Source organism: Helicoverpa armigera, chromosome 24 (genome assembly GCF_030705265.1).
Source record: "Helicoverpa armigera isolate CAAS_96S chromosome 24, ASM3070526v1, whole genome shotgun sequence".
Classification (NCBI taxonomy): Eukaryota; Metazoa; Arthropoda; class Insecta; order Lepidoptera; family Noctuidae; genus Helicoverpa; species Helicoverpa armigera.
In genome coordinates, this window is record NC_087143.1 from 9,140,726 (window position 1) to 9,162,288 (window position 21,563).

A 21,563-nucleotide genomic window follows, 5' to 3' on the forward strand; every position below is an offset into this window, starting at 1 on the left:
GGGAATGCTGACATAAATACAAACTTAAGACTGCAAGATTCTTTTATATACATATGTCGATGACAAACATACCAATATAATATTACTTAAACAAAAATGTATTAAAAAGCCTTAATAGATAGCTCTAGAATCTATTCAAAGAAATCAAACCAACCCATTTTACTTAAATCACAAATCAATCTTTAATACAAAAACAATTTCATTGAATCCCATTCATTAACCCTGCACTGCAAGCGTCTATTAAATCAACTCGATCGAGTAAAAAAAAAATAAGGTCTATCGAGCAAAGCGTGTAAGGCTGATTTTAAGTGTAGTCTAACGCATTGCGACTTCGTTCATAGTACTATAGAATAACCATGCGCAGAGCATTCCGTGATACGCCGCTGACGTGCCCGGTCGTGTCGTCAGTTGACGGCGGGAGCGATCCGAACCGCACGGGCTTACTTCGACGAACGTGATCGTTGCAGTGTTAACGAGAAAATCTTACTGTGAAAGTGTCAAAACAGTGATTGGTTAATACTAAGCGCATTTAAAAAAATAATTGTTGTTTTTTTTCAGTCTGGTTGAAAAATTTGAAGTGCAGTGATTTTTTTTGAGGAGACGCAAGTGTTGTGGATTTTTTGACGTTTGAATTTTTTTTGGGATACGTTCCTGTTTTTTTTTGGTGTGAGTATTTAATTTTAATAAGTATTAGTAGTAATTATTGAATCTTTTACAAACACGAATAAATCAAGCTTTAGTGAAAAAAGGTTTTTCTTAAAAAAAAAAATTCGGAAAATCAAGATTTTTTCTAAAACGGACTATAAATTAAATTTACTTATTTACAATTTAATAATCCAGCTGTTAAAGTCCTCATGTATTTGTTAGCCTGACTTAGACAGGTATTTGTCGTAATTAAACTGAGTTTATGCCGACACTCGAGCTTTTAAGGGTTAAAATGTATTTCGACTCGTTCTCCACTGTTTATGTTTCTTAGGTAGTTAAAAGAATTTATTGTAGCGGCGAATCGTGTGCACGGTAAATTATACCCTAATAGGGTGGATTTAGGTTAACAATTGCAATTGTAATAAAATAAATAACAACATTTACTGTAGGTATTTCTACCTATTTGTTGTTATAATAGTAGAAATACTGCACTTTGTGATATTTTGTCGCAAGGAAGAAGGTTTTGCATAGATATGCCTACCGCATTCATCTTATCCAGAAAGTGCTCTATCTCTGTGCTAAGTTTTAGAAAAATTCAAGTAGGTATTTATGGGAGAAAACTCTTACCCATTCTCATATTTGCACATTTTACTTCCATGATAAAAAACAAAAACAATCTGTGTTAGATACGAAAGGTTAAGCTTTTGGTCAGATACCTATTAAGCTAATTACTTAGTTAAGCTTCTTTAAGAGCTTAAATTACAATAAGTTAACAAATAAAACACCCGTTTATGTCACATCATTTGCCAATCAAAACTCCTTCAAGACATTGCAACAATTGTTTTCTAATAAATAAATAACGAACTCGTTTGTCGGAAGTTTTCAAACAATCGCTCAAGACATGTCGCGTGCCATTCACTCTGTCAATTAATTACTCAGAGTGAATGAGTGAATGAAATCATTGTTACTTAATAATTAACTAAGTACAAGTTTCGGAAACGTCTGGTAAAGAATGAATGGGCTTTTGTTACTTTTTTTGGTGCTTATTTTGTCGTTTGTAGCTAAAATTAGGTCTACTTTCACTGTAATCGCAATATTACGTGTAGCTACATATTCTGAAATGAATACGAATAACCCTTATTGTAATCATATAAACTAACACTTTATTACAAATTAATATCATTAAAAATACCTCTCAACTGCGGTTTCACCCGGAGCCCATAGAAAATACTCCGAGCAAGATAAAAACTTGCTTATATCCTTTCTCGGCAAATCAGCTATCTAACACTAAAAACAGTTTTCAAATAAATCTAGTATTACCTGAGATAAGCGCATTCAAGCAAACAAATTCAGTTCGCTTCACCACAGATATGATCATTATTTTCAGTCAAACAAACCTCAAGAAAATTATACTCCACGTGTAACGGCTCATAATAATAGCTACACCTATATATCTATGTAAAACAGTAGGTAAGCTAATATTTAGGGGAAGGGAGTTTTCCAAACAATTCGTCTCAGTTACCCATAGAAGGGAACCCTCTTTGTCAAAATGGCTTCTGCACTTTCAACGAGCTCTCCAATCCGTCGGGCTTAGCAGTCATAAGATTTTTTGTCACTCGTCTCTCGGCTTTTGACTAAAGGGCTAGCCCCTTTGTCTTTCATCATTGTCAAAATACAGGACCTTTATTTTGATAATTTTCGAAAAAAAAATTGTTGGGCACGCTTACAGTTGAGAGGGCTGCGGATGAGTTTTTCGATATTTTAATATTTTTTTGTCCAGTATTTTGATAACTGTTGTAATATTTACCAATTCCAGCTTTGTGGTGTTGACTAATAAAATAGTAATTGTGAATGGAACTGAAATGGAGCAAACTCAATTGAGAGGCTAATGATCAATTTTGCACACTGCTAACGCCATAGGATTACTATTTCACACTTTATAGAGTGCTAAAACTGAATTCAATTATTATGCACGTAGTTATTATATTGGTTAGTTTATCAATTGGTTGTAAAATCGTTGTTAAATACCATAATTATGCCGTTCTCATAAAAAGTGTACTGTTAAGTTATTTGCTTCAAGAAGGATTAGAATCAATCAGATATAAGCATAAAGAATAAAGAGATTGAGATGCAAAAAATATGGAGAGGCTCTATACGTAATGGAACTGCCCAACCCACGGAACATGGTGGGTTTTAGTCAGTAAGAGTCTGACACTCCATCACGCTGCACCCACGAAGGGATGATCATTTGTTGACTTTCCACAAAAAAACAAGCATAAACATTAAATTATACCTACTGAATGGATTATTTAATGTTATTATGTCAAAGTGCACATCTGCAACAAATATACAATTATAGTAAATACATCATTTATACTTCTTAATCTTCTTATCTTCTTCTTATTCATTATACTTCTTAAAAAATAGCACAACTTATGTATGTGTATAAAAAATCCAAAACCTTACCAAAACCGACAAAAACCTTTCTACCAAAGAATATTTCCACATTACCTTTCCTCAGTTAAGTAGTTTGATGATACAGTTAACGCCACAGTAAAAAGTTAATCCTATCAGCTTAGCTTTTCTAGAAAATCCTTGAAGCTCATTATAATGAGACGCTCACGAAACGGGGACGGTCTCCATTTTTATATAATATTGTTTAAGCTTGCTTGAACCGTGTGGTCACTACAGTTTTATAGTGCAGTTCAAAATGGAGTTTAGGAAGTAAATTGTTTTAGATAAAGTTAAGATGTTTGTGATTATTTTATAAAAGGTTACCATTTATTGTTTAAAGAATATTAAAATCTTTTTTAGAATACTTTTAGTGCGTTATCATACAAAATGTTTGAGATATTGCTTAACCTTATTTATTTATTATCGATCGATCCGTTGTTAGTTTTAACTTAGTCACGAAATTCTCTTACGATTTAAATATTGGTCAAATTCAGGACAGTACTTTGACGATGACATAACTATGCATTACTGAAAACAGGTTGTAACTGCTTATGAATGAATACATTTTAGAGTACTGCATAACATTGGGAATATATCTACTTTTGGTAACTTCTATACCAATCTTATTTTCATAAAAAGTACCTACATAAAGTATTAGCCAATCTTTCTAACTCAGGTACTTCTACATATTGAAGGTAAATTAAACCTTAATCAGTCTTCAATAAAGTTTACTTTTAAAATAATTCCTTCCTTCGAAAAGCTAAGGTATATTAAATTTTAATCCAAACTTGAGCATTGAAATATTATATTTTGCTATAGGATTTGAAGTCGGCGAAGTTTTTCATAAAATGACGATTGAAATTGAGAAGTTATTGTGAGTACAAGAATAATGGAGAAGAATCATAATAATGGAGAAGAATAAGTAATAATGGAGATTATTATTGTGTGGGACGTTGGACAAATATAATGAAGAAGGAAGGTAATTTTATATGTATTGTGGTTTGTTTTGTTCTTATAATTAATTAACTGGAGTACGTAAACTGTAAATAGCCCGAGAAAAAACTGGGTCCTTTCATACGGATATGTATGTATTTACGCTTAGCCACAAGATATTTCGAAAGCGTACTTAAATAGGAACAAATCAATATGAAAACAATCTACTCAGTGGTCTTATTAAAAGCTCATAGGATATTTATTCGTCCAGTGCATACTCTTAATAAGAATCTGGTTTTATTACTTGCCTAGCTTTTTCCCAACTATACTGAGGTCGGCTCTCAGAAGAAAGAATGTTACTTGTGAGATGACGGCAGATAGAAGAGTATGGAAGGAGAAAACATGCTGCGCCGACCCCAAATAAAATTGGGATAAGGGCAGGAGGATGATGATGATGATGACTGAGGTCGGCTCCCAGTCTAACCAGATGCAACTGAGTAAGGAAAGGGCTTATAAAATTTTCAATTGGGGTGGGTGGTCCGTTTTGTTTCACAAACATCAGATAGTTTTACAGAGAGATCAGTCTTGGAGAGGCCTATGTCCAGCAGTGGACTGCGATAGGCTGATGATGATGATGATGTTAGATAGTCTTACTACATACATACGTATAAATAATGTTCACTACACCACCGAGGACAGGACTGTAATTTGGTGCAAATAGGTCACATTTTTGCATCGCATGTGTTTACATACGTTATTGCAGTTTTGGTTTCACGCGATGCAGAATAGTGTCAGCCCGATTTATATGCGTTTCTGTTAAAATTCTTCAACTCTATCTTTACAACCATAAAATACGTAATTTGGAATTATTTTGTTATCTACCTATAGGTAGAAATAAACTAGCTTCAACCAGAGGTTTCACCCGTGTCGGATAGAAATTAGTCAGCGCACCTGGATAATACAAAGTCTTCCTCGATAAACGAGCTATCTAGCATTAAAAGATTTTTTCAAATCGGGCCAGTCGTTTCTGAGATTATTAGAAAAACTCTTCAATTTTATATTCCAATTAGGTATGTCTTTTAACCCGTATCTTGTGTTTACTCTTTTCCTGAACCCTTTTAGTTGATTTAATTTCTAAACTCAAGTAAAACTGCGAGTAAAACAGCGATTTTATAGTACATAAATCGTATAATAATTTACAAATAAATAGGGTGCCACCAATAGAATTGGGTTACGCAGCTAAATCACTAAGATTTACACCTTCAACTGTTGACGACATAAACAACTTAATGAATTTATAAATCAAACCTGTTTGCTTTGATTTTTGTACGTTTTGTTAATTTTGTTTGACGGCTGCCAACACTACGGTAGATTTTAAAAAGTAATATTAAGCTTGTTTCTATCGAAGAGTTGCCCAGATGTTAAATATTGACTTTTAATCTTATGGGAGTGAAGGTACTTCATTTATATGACGTTTCTGTTTCATAAATGTAAATAGGCTAGTTAGTTTAGTACCGCATTCATCATCTGCCAAGGTTTTTCACAACTAAAAATGTTTAGGTGAGCTTCCAGTCTAACTGGATACATCTAGGATAATGCAGAGCGAATAACTATCTGACTCTTCAGAATGAAGTCAAAGGTAAAAGTAATGCTGCAATGATCAAACATACATATTTGCGCATATGTAAGGCTTTAAATTACTGAATTACGACGTGCAAAGTCGTGCACTTTGACTATCATGAAGTCATCAGTAGCTTACTTCAGAGGGATAAAGATATTTGACGACAACCGTACCTCAATAAAAAATCTCGAGCTAACTAGTCTATGACTTTCTGAGGAGCAATTTAAAACCAAAATGATATCGTTCCGAATAGAAATTTCGCCAAAAACAAGAGATAGCATCTACCCTCTGAATTACAACGTTACTGGCTGATAATGAGCATGTAAACAACACAACCTCGCATGTTTGCAGTCGGTTAATCACCGCGAACACTGCGCAATAACTTAATTATCACTTGTGCTTGATGAACTGGGGATTTTATCTGTTTACAGCCTGTCCTTTACCAAAAATAAAAATACAAGAAAACTAAATTGAAAACGTTTTCATCGTTGACGTTTCAACGGAAAGACATTCACTGCTGAACGAAAACCAAGGGTGGTTACTTGGCTCGGTCTTCCCAGCGATCCTGGCTACATCTCTATACCTATTAACAGAAAACGTTTTAATTGCTATAAATTAATCATAATTCAAGCATCATATGACTGTAAATAAAAGCTAGGTTTCATTTAAGTTGTAAAAAAAAAATGCTTATTATTAATAATTAATATATTAAGCACTGGTACTCAGCTACATCCGGTTAGACTGGAAGCCGACCCCAACGTAGTTTGGGAAAAAGGCTCGGAGGATGATATTAAGGTTTGCAAGTAGGTGTTTAAATGTGAAACACGTGATATTGGGAAGTCCCAATACGAAATAATAAAAGCATATGATAAATTCGGGTGTCAGGGAGCTTCACTACGAGTATCACTATAATATTGCATGCATACCAGATTGCATCGACTGAATCTTATAATAAATTGAATATTGAATTTGACGAGTCCTAAACGTATAAAATGCGCACGACACCACGTGGAGACACTACTTACTCCACATTTAAAATCACGTCGTTCAATCTCAGACGCAAGGACAGTGCATATAATGCATATGATTGCATATAATTGCATATAATTTAGCGATACCTGTTAACTACGGCGCCAGGGCCGAGTTGTATTTAATTAATTGATGCAAATGCCTTCGCGGACTTAACTTTTATATATTAATGAAGTGGTACTAGACTATTGAATGGGAAACGTTGAATATGTACTAAGTTGTTTGCGTTGGTTTACCGTAAGGTAGTGGTATTCTAGGCGTAGGAATCTATCGTCAATAAAAAGTTATTTTTTTCCGCAAAACATGTAAGTTAAATGTTTTTAATACATAAATTTTGACTTGATCACGATACATAAATATTCTATACTGGCTCGATGCCATTTTCAGTCAAGTCCTGATTGTGTATAGATTAAACAGTTAATTTGCAGAAACAATCTTCAAAAGTTAAGTATGGAATGATTCTGACATTTTGTATGACGTTAAACTTGTGATTATAAACGTAGGTACATGCATTCAAGACATCCATATTTTTTATGACTTGATCTCATGTGTGTATTCTTTTTGCGTATAAAATGCTACAAATTTCAATTTAATTTACCGTTAAACTTGGTAAAATATCGCATTTATTTTATCAATCAATATATATTATGTTAATACATAGTGATATTGACTACACAAATAATTTTCTTGAATATGAAAATTTTCAATGTTTTTAATTTAAATGATTACATCGTATTGATATCCGAATTAATTACAATATGTACTCATTATCAGATGGAGCGATTTATTAAAATATTTATTGGTTATTTGTTTTAATTTTATGAAGTGCACAATATTGGTATTATGAGTGATTTTAATATAATTTGATGAAAATGAGCTTTTGAGCTGAGCTTATTTTACATTGATCGTCATCAATATAATCGTTTATAATGACTTTATAAAAGTTGGCTATATAATAATAATATTTGAACACCTTTCACACACAGTCGGTTAGCCTCACGGTAAGCTATTTATAAGCTTGTGTTATATGTGCGAACACAACTGATAAACTACATACAGTTACAGGCTATATATTTATAAATAGATACACGTTACGCGTATGTTCGTAGGTACATGAAACTTATTTTTCTTAGCATAGGTCCTACATAATATCAGATAAAACGAGCTTAGAATAAAAACACCCAATTACAAACCAGAGGCATATTTTTCAAGCAAGAAAATGAATCTTCGTACAAGCCTATCACGAAATTGTATTTTCACAAATAAAAGAACATACCTTTACTTAACTGAAAATTCCACCAAATTATAATCTAACTACAAAAAAAAAAAAAAACAATAAACGCGAACAAAATGGTTAATTATACCAAAATAACGGTGTACACATCAAAAACTCATTCAGTTACCAGTTAGAAGATACGGTGTCGCGTGCTACCTTACAATTATACATACAAACAGACATTAGTGTAACTGTTGAAACTGAAACAAGTACAAGTATTAACACGAATTATTTGTTAGTGGACGCAAAGTTTCGTTTATAATTTGTATATTTTAAAGAAATTAACAATTTACTGGCTCTTGCGGTTTAAGCTTAGTACTAAAAAGTCTGTCATCAGTGTATATTAGTTCTATAATATTGAACGAGTGTTTCGGATCGGACAATTCGATTATGAGATAAGCACATAAACCGACTACCAACAACTCAACTCCTGAGCTTTTTATTTTTAATATGTACATAATGTGTAGTTAATATATAATCATAACGGTACAAAGCATTTTTCAGTAAATGGAGTATATTTGCTAGTTTATTGACCAAAACATAATATAAATAGGTACTTATGTTTTCAAAATATGTCATTAAAGTTTTGCTATATAACTTTAACAGACTGCAAATATTATTCAAACATTATCAACCAAAATAATAGCTTCCAAAGGCTAAAAAACCAAACTAAAGTGGTCTTCTAATCTCTAATCTATTAACGCTACAAAAGTTAACTGAACTGTGAGAAAAGGCATTTACCGAATAACTCCGAACCCGACTTTATTTATGAGACGCTCAAGTTATTTCGATCAAACGTATCTTTAATCTTAAACGCATTATATATATAACCGCACATTTATTAAGTTCTAAACTGTCATATGAACCAATTTTAAAACCAGTTAAGTTATAATATCTTTAGAGAGATTTATTTGACACAAAAAATTTGGATATTTATTCGTTTAATGAAGCTATATGTCTGAAATGCGATATGGTTGGTTGTAACATCATCATTGACCTATTTGTCGGCCTTGTGTGTTAAAGTCTTTTCTTGTATTCATGTCCATGCTTCTCAAGGTAGATTGGCGGTTTATAGCTAACTTCAACACGATAAAAAAAATTTAGTGTAACAGCATTTCGTTGCTATGGTTTGACTGGCAATTAAACTTTGAAGCGAGCAAAGTAAAACAATATTTTTCTTTCAAGGTCTAAAGTAACGCATCCATGTTTTGTTTGACCTCGCTACTACTTCTATTGGGCTACTAATTACTCTAATATGTAATCATTTTCCTAGCTTTTTTCAACTAAGCTGATCTGGGCTGCCACTCCAACTGAATGCAGCTGAATACCAGTATTTACTTATAGGGATTGCTTATCTGAACGCCTCAACTCAGTTATCTAGGCAGGTGAGGTTACCAAATAAAGCATATAGTTAGGGCGATATTAGTTTGCCCCCTTACACTCTCTAATATGCCTCATCCTCCGGCCTTTTTCCCAATCATGTTGGGGTCGTCTTCCAGTCTAACCGGATTCAGCTGAGTACCAGTGCTTTACAAAAAGCGACTGCCTATCTAACCTCCTCAACCCAGTTACCCGGGCAACCCGATACCCCTTGGGCAGACTGGTGTCGGACTTACTGGCTTCTGACTACCCGTAACGACTGCCAAGGATGTTCAATGACACTCTCTAATATGCTGAATTATTTGACGAAGTTAACAATGCACTCTCAAAGGTTGTTCATTGGTTTAATGTCAATAATCTTCTTTTAAATGAATTTAAAACGAAGTTAATTAAATTCTCAACGCCTAACGTAAGGCAGTTACACACCAATGTACAACTAAATGGAGTAGAGTTGAAGCCTGTTGAGTCAACGGTATTTCTTGGTTTGACCGTTGATTCCAAACTCCAATGGGGCCCACATATAGTTAAATTGTCAGGAAGGCTTAGTTCAGCCGCCTATGCTATTAAAAAGATCCGACTTATCACCGATGTGGACACAGCCAGAATAGTTTATTTTAGTTACTTTCATAGTTCAATGACGTATGGGATTCTCCTTTGGGGAAACTGTGCGGATGTTGAAACTATATTTATTTTACAGAAAAGAGCTGTTCGAGCCATTTATAATCTGGGTCCAAAAGTTTCTCTCAGAGAGAAATTCAAAGAAATAAACATTCTGACTGTTGCCTCTCAATATATTTTTGAAAATTTAATGTACGTTCGTAAAAACATTTCTAACTTTGTTCAAATGTCTGATGTTCATTGCGCATGGTATTTTTTGTACTCACTTTATACTGTGGTTGTGGTGTTGCACTTAAATACTATAATTCGTATTGTTTGTCTAAGTTAACTATTTACTACTTCGGTCTAGGGGCGTATGTTATTATACTATTTATAATTATATTATTAGAATTTTTATCATATCTTTATTTTCTTATCTATAAATATGGCTTCATTTGAGTTATACTATCAAAATACGCGGGGTTTGCGAACAAAGACGCATACGTTCAAACGTAATGTATTCTTAAATTCTTATAACGTTATTGCGATTACAGAAACCTGGTTGTTGGATAGTATTAGCGACAGTGAACTATTTGGTAGTGAGTATTTAATTTGGCGTAGGGACAGAGATTATAGTAAAACTAAACAAACCTTGGGCGGTGGTGTGATGTTGGCAGTGCGACGTGAACTATCAGCTGAAGTTCGTTCCGACTGGTCATCATCAGCCGAAGATCTTTGGGTTACAATTACCCTCAAAAAAAAGGACCGCACTATACATAAACTCAACATTTGTGTTATTTACCTGTGCAAGCAGAATTTGGGGAACTCCTACGAGACGCAGTTACGAAATTTTTCTTCCAGTCTATCACTTATTATAAACTCAAACCCCGACGACTCTTTTATAATACTGGGAGATTTTAACATGCCCAATGTAGAATGGTCAAGTGTAGGCAACTGTTTAAAACCTTCAGGTATAACTGGAGAGTCCCAAACATACTTTTTTGATATTCTTTCCGAGTGTAGCTTAATTCAATACAATAACTGTTGTAACAAGTCCAAGGGACGAATTTTAGATTTAGTATTATCAAACGTAGATTTGACTGTTAACGCCTGTCTCAATCCTTTTGTTCCTGAAGATGACCACCATAAATCTCTCGATATTGAACTTGGTAGCCTTTTTGATGTGCCATTAAAATCTAATCCCCGAACGAAACTTTATTATGAGTCAGGGGACTACGATAATATCAATCGGTTATTGAATGAGTACGCCTGGGAAGATAACTTGCATTGTGGTTCGTTAGACGACGCAGTTGATATTTTTTATAACTACCTTCAGAGTTTAATTACTGAGTACATACCTCACAAAACTATTTATCCTTCAAACTACCCCCCATGGTATAACTCAAGTTTAAAAAAGATACTCAAGGAGAAATATAAATACCTTCGTAAATACCGTATTTACAGCAACACGTCAGATTACGATTCTTATATATTACTTCGCACCAGAGCCAAAGCAATTGAGGAAGAATGTTACAAATCTTACATCACTAGAACTGAAGCTTCCATCATAAAAAATCCAAAAATGTTCTGGTCTTTTATAAAAGCGAACAAAAAGGGCACTAATACTCTCCCGTCCAGTATGTCATTTGAAGGTTGTTGCTATAAAACAAATGATGAAATTAGTGATGCTTTCGCTGCGTACTTTCAGTCCAATTTCCTTCCTACTTCAACCCAAAATTCTGCTCCCCAAAGTTCCTTTTCTCCTACCGACTCAGCACTAAACATAGGCGAGATTGAAATAAATTCTGACCATCTGCTTACTCTTTTAGAATCTTTGGATCTCACTAAAGGCGCGGGTCCCGACAACATACCACCGCTATTTATTGTCAAGTGTGCCAAAGGTTTAGTTAAGCCTCTAAAGATTATTTTCACGCGTTCTGTTACGGAGGGAATTTTTCCCAGTATATGGAAGTACTCCTACATAACACCGGTTCACAAAAGTGGAATTAAGAGTGCCATCGATAATTATAGACCCATTTCCAAATTATGCCTGTTTGGTAAAATTCTTGAACGAATCATCTACAAGCAAGTTTATAGCACTTTTTCTACGACATTTATTCCCCAACAACACGGCTTTCTTAAAAATCGCTCGACTAGTACTAACCTTCTGTCCTTTGTCGACTTCGTTACTACAAGTATGGACGATGGGGGGCAGGTGGATTGTATTTTTACTGATTATAGTAAATGTTTCGATCGTATTGATCATACCATCCTTTTGCAAAAAATTTTTCATGCAGGCATTCATGGTAACTTATACCGGTGGATAACATCCTACATAAAGAATCGTTCCCAAGCTGTTGTAGTCAATGGAGTTGTGTCTAAGCGGTATGTAGTCCCCTCAGGAGTTCCCCAGGGATCACTTCTTGGGCCCTTGTTATTTAATATCTTCATAAACGACATTCATACGTGCTTTCGAAATTCGTTATTTCTACTTTACGCAGACGATATGAAGATCTTTAAATGCATAAACAACCTCGGGGACTGCTACTGCTTGCAGCAAGATCTCGATAGGCTTGAAAATTATTGTCGGTCCAATAATTTAGAACTCAACGTGTCAAAATGTTACTCAATGACATTTACTCGCAAGCCCAACTTCATATCCTACACATATACGCTAAAGAACGACCAGCTAAAACGAGTAGATTCCATACGGGATTTAGGTGTGATACATGATTCCAAACTTACCTATGAGAGGCACGTAGATCATATAGTAAGTAAAGCTAACAAAGCCATGGGATTCTTAAAAAGGTCTTGTTCCCAGTTTACGGATCTCAAAATAATTAAAATCTTATACTGTTCCTTCGTCCGTAGTTCACTTGAGTACTGTTCACAGGTCTGGAATCCCATGTATGACATCTATATCTCAAGACTGGAATCTGTTCAGCGAAACTTTACGCGATTCCTGCAGTATAAGTGTAAAACACGCGACCATAATTATGAATTGAGATGCAAAAGATACCATCTACTACCACTCAAGGCGCGAAGGAATATATCGGATATCTCTTTTCTCGTTAAGTTAACACAATCCTATATCGATGCCCCGCAACTTCTTTCCAAGATTAACTTACGCGTTCCCACTAGATCTTCTAGAACACCCTTCCTTCTTCTTAACGTTCCCCGTTGTTATACTAATTACAGACAGAATTCGTTCTTTATAAGATGCGCAAAGTTCTACAACAGTCTGGTCGACTTTTCTGAACTTGACTTATTCGTTACTAAACCACATGTATTGAATAAATTACTGACGAAACATTGGTTCGATAGCTGTTCTATCTAGTAGCAACACTTATTATTGTTACAGTGTAGTAATGTAGTTTTGTTTAAGTTAAGTTTTTCCTTTTTTTTTTTTAATATTATTCCTAATTTTGTTTCCTTTTCTCTCTCAAGCATGCTCTTCATAAAAACCTAAATGCGAAAACATGTTATTGGTTAATAGATGCATAATTTGTTATTTTTGTTACCTAGTTGTTAATACTGTATGTTTTCCGATTATAATAAAATAAAATAAATAAAATAAAATAAATACTAGGAATAAACATAATCTTGCTGTACATGCTACTCGCCTCCACAGAGTAAGCAACTCGTTCATGGGTCAATGTATACGCTTTTACAATAAACTTCCCAAAGCGGTTCGTGATTTGCCTATCAAGAAATTTAAAAATCATATTAAATCCAAACTCTTGAAAAAAGGATATTACAAAATATCTGATTATTTAAATGATAAAGAAGCTTGGGAATGAGCTGCTCGCTTAGTGAGTGATATCTTTTTAAATGCCTGTGTATTGTTACTTTTGACATTTAAATATTATTATCATCAGATAACTTTTTATTAATGACATTCTTTTTATTGACATTTATATGTTATAATTGTATTTTTTTTTAATTTATTTATTTATTATTATTATTGTGAATGTGAGTATCGTGTATGCGAGCAACATTATATATTCTTATAACATAAATACTGTCTGGCGGGTTTGAGTATTTTTGAATGGCCTACGCAAATGTTCTGCAGATCTGGTATCGTCGTGTGACAGGTCGTTGAGCTCCCTAAGATATGGTTGAGCTACACGACGACTGATGCATGCGTGCCGTCTGTTGGGACTGGTCAGCTCCAGCCTGATGTGGCTCTTTCCTCAAAAGGCCATTCCAGACCGCGTACATGGTGACACTCACACATAATTATTTCATTTATAACATGTTTGGACTTTAAAGGAGACTATGACCCTTGAGTTTGTTTCGGCGTTTCTTCTCAGGGATCAGTCAGTTAGGAAATGCCGGCCTCAGCGTTCTTAAAATGACGTGTAAAAGTGATGTAATGTCCAACTTGCAAAATAAACAATTTCATTTCATTTCATTTCATTTCATTTCATTTCATTTCATTTCATTTCATGCAATCAGTGATAATAGCCGAAACTTATCAAAGTTGCTAATAGCAATCAAGTGTTGTAGTACTTGGCCTAACCGACCGAGGGTAAATGCTTTGTGACGTCACTGGCGAAACTTAATACGTCACCAACTAGTCACAAGACTGTTTTAGGCAACCTAGCTTGTAATTAAACTAGTTGTGGACCGTGGTTTTGGCTCTCCTTTGAAGGTACCCTAACTTAAATATGTACTTATATTTTTGTTAAGAATTTGGCAATGATGTACGTTTTTTTTCTAATAAAATTTGTATTCAGACATAGCTTGGAATTATACAAGCTGCTTTCCGTGGTTTTAGCTGTACTTTCGGGTAGCAATTTTCCGATAAAAAAAACTTACAATATCTTAAGGGTTCTATTCTTATTATTTTCACATAAAACTTTTCAGCCGTTTTAGTATGAAACTTATAGTAGAGTCAATTTCTTATTAAAAATAATAACTGGGATTTATGAAAATACAGATTGAATGATACCTGAGGTATCTGTGGAGATCTAAGGGGGAGGCCTATGTTCAGTAGTGGACGTCCTATGGCTGAGATGATGATGATGATATTGAATGAGACATGGACCCACTGTGTATAATCAAACCTTATCTATCTGCTTACCATCTATGACATAAATAGGTTTGATGGTACAACCAATATTTTATACAACTTCATAAGCATAGCTCAAATGCATTATTATAGTTATCAAACCAATAAAATATTTTGATACGAACCGTTGAATTCATTCTCTATTTATTAAGGCTCGGTAACACTGTTAGAAAACCGCGGAAATGAAAATACAAAATATGAACCTCGCTCTCACCTGTATCTTGAGGGAACTATTTCCCGCAGTCGGATAAATAGTAGCTTGCTTATAGCCTTTCTTGATTAAATTGCCTATCTAACACTGACTTTTTTTTGTTAAATAGGTATTACCTTGATTAATTAATTATGAAATTAAGCACACCTTATTATCTTTTTCGTGATTTAGTGGTTGTAAACGGCTAATAGGCTAGCTTTAGCGGTTTTTTTAGAGCAATTTTGTCGTGAAAAAGCAAATTATCGGCATTTTGTTTTCTTGTCGTACTTAAATAAATAAAAAAATACTTTTGCTTCTTCTAAAAAAGTGCTGATGCAGGAATACTTAATTTTTACTCTACTCAATTTATCGCTCTGCTACCAACAAAGCTTCGCCTAAAACCAGTTACATATTTACGACGCCTATACAATTAACTACGATATTTATTTAACTTAAAAATGCTCAGTTAAAATAGTAATAATCAGTTTATAGGCGCGTAACAAAAACATATTTGTCCCATAACCTAGTTTTGAAAATGCTGAGAGAATATAAACCTTATTACTTTGGATTAAGGTCGATATTGATGCTATAGTTATGTAAATGAGAGGCTGTAAATTGTATGTGAATTTTTCAAAGAAACCACAGATGAGAATGATGCAGTAGGTTAATTTGATTTGGAAACAGTTTTTCTTGAAACTTGATAAAATAAATACGATTTTTACGAACCTAAGTATAGCATTTTTGGTAAAATTTTTCATGCAGTTTCTTGCCCATTCTGCTCCATCGAAAGCAACTAGAATATATTTTTTTAATATTTTTGACGTACATAAGTGTTTGTAAAGACCGAAATGACATAGAGTGACTTGAGTTTGATCATAGAGTAACTTAAGTTTGACTTTACTGAGTTTTATCCACATATATTTACTTTGTTTGTCTGTCAAAATTATGCCTCAATACGGGCTAAGTTCTGTTGTGTTAAGGATAACTATTGCCTGTGACTGCGTGTAATTTATGAATATTAAACAATATCTAAGTCGAGCTTAGGGAATTGACTATCGTATCCCACAAACGCCTGTAACTGAATTAATTTGATAGTGTGGCTATCAAAACATTAGATAGTCATGGTGTTTGTGATAGGGTATTGAAACGATCGATAGATTGAATAACAATTGGCGTCCAGACTGAATGTCATCATCAGCCAGCGGCACAGGACATATTATGGTGCACAAGCATTTGCGCAGACACAGGTGCACTCACTATTCCTTCACTCTCATAGCGCGATGGGACGGCAATCCGACACGACCGGAGAGAAATCAGGCGCAGGACCGACATTAACGTGCTCTCCGATGCACCGGTGCAATCCCACAGTGATTTTGGTATTTTTTACATTGTAGGAATTCAGTTGGAAGCTAGTTCTCGGACTGAACTGTTTTTGAAAATCTGAGTTTTTTGGAAACAGTTGAATGATCGATGATAAATCTTGGAAATCACATTCGGATGTAGTTTCTTTAATAACGTTTAAATTATAATAGTTCTTCTGATAAACGTTCCACAGTGACACCGCAATGAAATTGAAAGTTTCGTGTTATCTACGAATATTAATGGCTCATTATCGATTCAATTATTCGAATCATTCGGATCGGTTTAAATATCGATATAAAATATCGGTATCGTTTGTATTGGTATTGACAAATAAAGTGGGATATTTTTATGGGTGTTATCTTGGATCAAAGTATGTGAATAGTATAATAAGTTTTTAACTGTTTCGGTCTGAATTCTAAGTCGTGGTTAAGATTTTATCGAGTGTGGTCTGGATGTAAAATAAATATTATTGTCTGTAGAATATTTTTATTGTTATTTGTGTGGTCCAATCAGAGAATCTACAACCTGCATTTTATGTCTTTCTGACTTCCATAATTTTATGTTTGACTTCGGAAGTCAGATTTTCTTACTTCTGACTCCGATAAATGTCTACAACTGACAACTACACAAATTCAGTCTATCTACTCAAATAAATTCAAATAGTTTTATCTTGAAAACTTTGCAAATAATCTTATTATAGCATCAGAGTATTACTAGATACGATTACAGAATAAATGTTTTAAGTGCTTTTCTTTACAAAACAAGAATAAGTCTACGTTTTTCGAACTCGATTTTTTCATCTAAATTGAGAACGAGCAGAAAATAGGCAAAAAGTATTTGGGAAATCGGTTAAAATCACGCAGAAATTAACGCTTCATATGTATTTGTCAAAACACTTTTATGTTCTTTTTTTAATACTGAAATAACAGGTATTACAATTATAATTGAACCACTGTATTACTCAGTCTGTAACTACACCTAGTCTATGTAGGTATTTGACTCACTTCCAAAGGCTCCCGAGAAACGCTCCACATTATGAACGCTCTAAATTCATCCCTGGATGCGTATTAAGTTTGAACCGGTTCTACTTTAACTAAGGGTTAATATTAAACTGTTACCGAATGAAAATGTGATGATTTTGCTTAATTGAATGTGTTATTGGGCTTTTAACCGATTGTGTTAAAAGGAGGATTAGGTTTTATTTATAAGCGTAAATGAACGTAGGTATATTTAAGCCTAAGAGCTATAACTAGAAAAGATAAGATACTGTTACTTTTATTCGAAAATAAAGATTGTTTAAAGAAATAAACAGTTGTCATTAGATTAAGAGAAAAGTTTAAAACCTTGTTGTGAAAAATAAAATATTCTCCAAAAATTCTAAAACACTGCTTTTGCTACCAAAGTCCTAATTTTTTGTGAAGTCTAGGCAGAAGGCGAAATAGACTTATACTAACGAAAACGAATACCTAGGTTACCAAAACAACCTAGCGTATTCTATCTTAATTATCTAGTTTTTCTCGTTAATTATCATTAAGTTCTAAACACTAGGCACAGTATAGAATGAACAGTCAATACTGAATGCCAGGGACTAATTAGTGAGACATAAAAGGCAGCCATTTCTACTGAATAACATCGGCTTTATATCTCTATGTAAGTATGTAATAAATGGGAAAGTAAGGTTGTTTGTTATGCTTTCAAAACAGCTCAATATCATCATCCTCCGAGCCTTTTTCCCAACTATGTTGGGGTCGGTTTCCAGTCTAACCGGATTCAGCTGAGTACCAGTGCTTTACAAGAAGCGACTGCCTATCTGACCTCCTCAACCCAGTTACTCGGGCAACCCGATACCCCTTGGTTAGACTGGTGTCAGACTTACTGGCTTCTGACTACCCGTATCAAAACTGCTGAATATATTTTCTTTTTAGTAGAGACTTGTGGACTTGGTCGAAGGATCGGGAAGTGTGGACGAGAGATAGGGAGGCCTTTGCCCAGCAGTGGGACATTTTTGTCTACAACTAGGTTCTGCCCACTGTTTTATCCGCTTCTGTGAGATGCGTATCCCTATAAAAAAGCCTAAAGACTTCTTCGATAAATGGGATGTTTGTTACTTATAGATTTTTAAAAATTATTCCAATCGTTCCTGAGATTAATGCGATTAAGTTAACAAACTCTTCAGCTTTATATCGGAAGAATATAATAGATTTGGTTTCTCTAGGTAAAACGTGAGAAGGTTATTACCTATGAGGATATCGGACCTCAAATATACTCGTATCTAATGGAATGCAAAGGCTCTTTTCTGATTTTGAATTATGTTCACATAATAATTTGCAAATTTTAACCAGCGAAGTCGCAGGCAGCTGCTAGTTCGTTATAAGCAGTTTATGTTCAAAGGCTTGAAGCGTGTACCTTCAGTTTCAATGCACGTGTGCACCGTATAATGATTTATATAGCAGAAGGTTTATGTTATATTATTTGTGGATGAAAATATGTAAAGATATAATACAGCTTCATGATAGAAACTAGCTGTTGTATGTGGGTTTTCTTCGTACGAAAATTACCTAGATAATGTTGTTCTAATGTTCAAGATGTATTAGAGTCAAGTTTCATTCAAATTCGTTCTGTAGTTTTCGCAAGCACATTTGTCTATCCACGTTGCCAAAATATTGTCGATTTTATATCAGACGCATATTCAAACTTTTAGTAAGCCTATACTTATCAGTATGGAGATGAATAGTAGTGTAACGATCAGATATCCGGATGACAGAAACTACCGGCTGATTAAAGGTTCTCAGTGAATCTCTTAATATTATCAGTGTCAGATATTATATTGAAATATCAATGAGGATCAATTTCGGACGCTAAGCGAGGTTCTGTAAACTTACAAACTGCAAAGACTGGACAAATTAAACCTTCTGTTTTTCCCATTTACATAGTTTAGAACATAGAAGTTTCGTCACACGCCCGAATATTACATTACGGTGCGTTCGGCCAGAATCTAAAGTGTTTATAATTTGAACTTAGTTAGATTTTAAGTTGTTTGTGAACTTAACTTGTTTATTGAGGCGCCAGTTTTGAGCATGTTTGATCGAGTTTACCTATATAAATATGTATCTTTTTGTTTCTTGAGGTTTGTGTGAAGACTTTGTAATTATGTTCACGTGTGTTTTAAACGCCATGTTGTTAATATTTATCTACTGGCTACGGAAGACTTAAAAATAGCAATAAAGAATAATCTCAGGAAATACTATTTGGGTAAAAAAACTGTATTAGATAGCCCATTTACCTATTTAGGAAGGCTGCTTTTCGGGTACGTGAATAAAAATATTGCACAGGGACAGGAAATTCTGTGATGGTATGAATCTAGTTTTGTTGTCACTAAATCGAATTACGATTCATTATACTGTGTATAAAAATAAGTTAATATGATCTCTTCAACTACCAAATACAGTTTTAAATTTCCTGTATAACAGTTGCAAAAAGTATTTTAAAAACACAATTAGAAGTTTTCCCCACAAAAATAACCAAAAGGTCAAACGTACCACCTAGCTTCAAAATCCCATTTTCAACCAAAAATGCCTTGTGTATCCAACTTTTATGAATATTAAAGAAACGTGGTGGACGGACATAATCCATACTAAACGCTGTTTACCTTTTACGTAATAAAATCTGCTGAAGATTGCTTTTCATATCCCGGGAGGCGCACTTATTGCTACTAAAGTAATATGAAAATTTCACGAGAAAAGCCCTTTTGTGTGCCGAGTTTGAAACTTGGTATGGATTTGTGGTGTGGTCGCTGTGGCAGCGGGATTTTAGGAAAAGCAGTTTTATAAAATGACGTTGGGTAATTTATAGTTTTGCGCAAACGTAGTTGGTATAACTTATTTTGTTTCTATGATAATTTCTGGCCCTAAATAATTTTTCTTGGTTTGTTTTTTCTCACCGATTTTAAAATAAATAATTATTATTATTACCTATGTGCGACGGTTTACTTAAATAATCATGCTAATTCGATGAATAAACATACATTTTATACATAACCTTTTGTTTCTATTATCAGAGGGTAAGTTACACTATTTAACTGCAAAGATAATCATACCATAATCAGCCCTGAAATTGCCGCTCATTGATCAAATCGGAGATCTAAGAACTGAAAAAGGTTCGATCATCATTATAGTTAAATGATGCAAGTCACTACAGATATAGCTCTTCTCTTTAAAATATCTGATTTACATGCTGTCAGTGTAACCCCACGTGACGAAGTTCAGCACATCACAACAGAGGCTGTTGGCAGCTTTATGTTGCATAAGGTTGCTATACTTCTACTGTTTATATCATGTGTTAGATACTATACTTTTGAACGTGATTATCGATCGCTGTTGTAGCAGGGAGATGAGTGAAAAGTGTCTAAAACGAGTAAATATTCTACTAATATTATAATCGATTCATGATTTTTTTTTTGTGTGGCTAATTAATTATTTACATAAATATTTACATAGATATTTACAATACATATTTACATGACTTATGATATATGGAGGTTTCTTCCTCTTTCAACCATGGATGTTGATGAAACTTGACAGTCATGTAGCCTATACATACATGTATATTAGAATCCCTTAATTATAAGCTAATTTTTATCTAGCTGGGTGAAATCGTTTCCTCGGGAGGCGGGTGAAACCGTGGGTAGAAGCTAGTGTTTTAATATAAAAGTGTCATTCCCGAAATACATAATGAAGTTATATGCGTTCTCATGTCAGTAACATTACATATCAAATATATTATTCGTAGCATACCAATTAAATAATAATGTTGCCTAAAATCCGCGTTAATCAGAACACTATTACCAAGCTCACTAAGACAAAGTTCCAAGTGAAATTAAGAGGCACCTCCCAAGATGGATAGTCTTACTTCCACAATAACGACAACAGTTCACAACAATATGCCTTTGTGTGATTTATGGTCCAACTAAATTATTATTAATCGAATATTCTAGAAGCACTGA

General features: G+C 34.0%; 1 protein-coding gene across 1 annotated transcript in view; it reads left to right on the forward strand.

Moving 5' to 3' along the window:
- The first annotated feature begins 569 nt into the window (after positions 1–569).
- Positions 570–21,563, forward strand: part of LOC135118670 (protein madd-4-like) — a 316,932-nt gene continuing 295,938 nt past the window's right edge. Inside the window, exon 1 of the mRNA XM_064041267.1 lies at positions 570–666. The gene's annotated coding sequence lies outside the window, so the exon portion shown is untranslated. The remainder of the gene's footprint in view (positions 667–21,563) is intronic.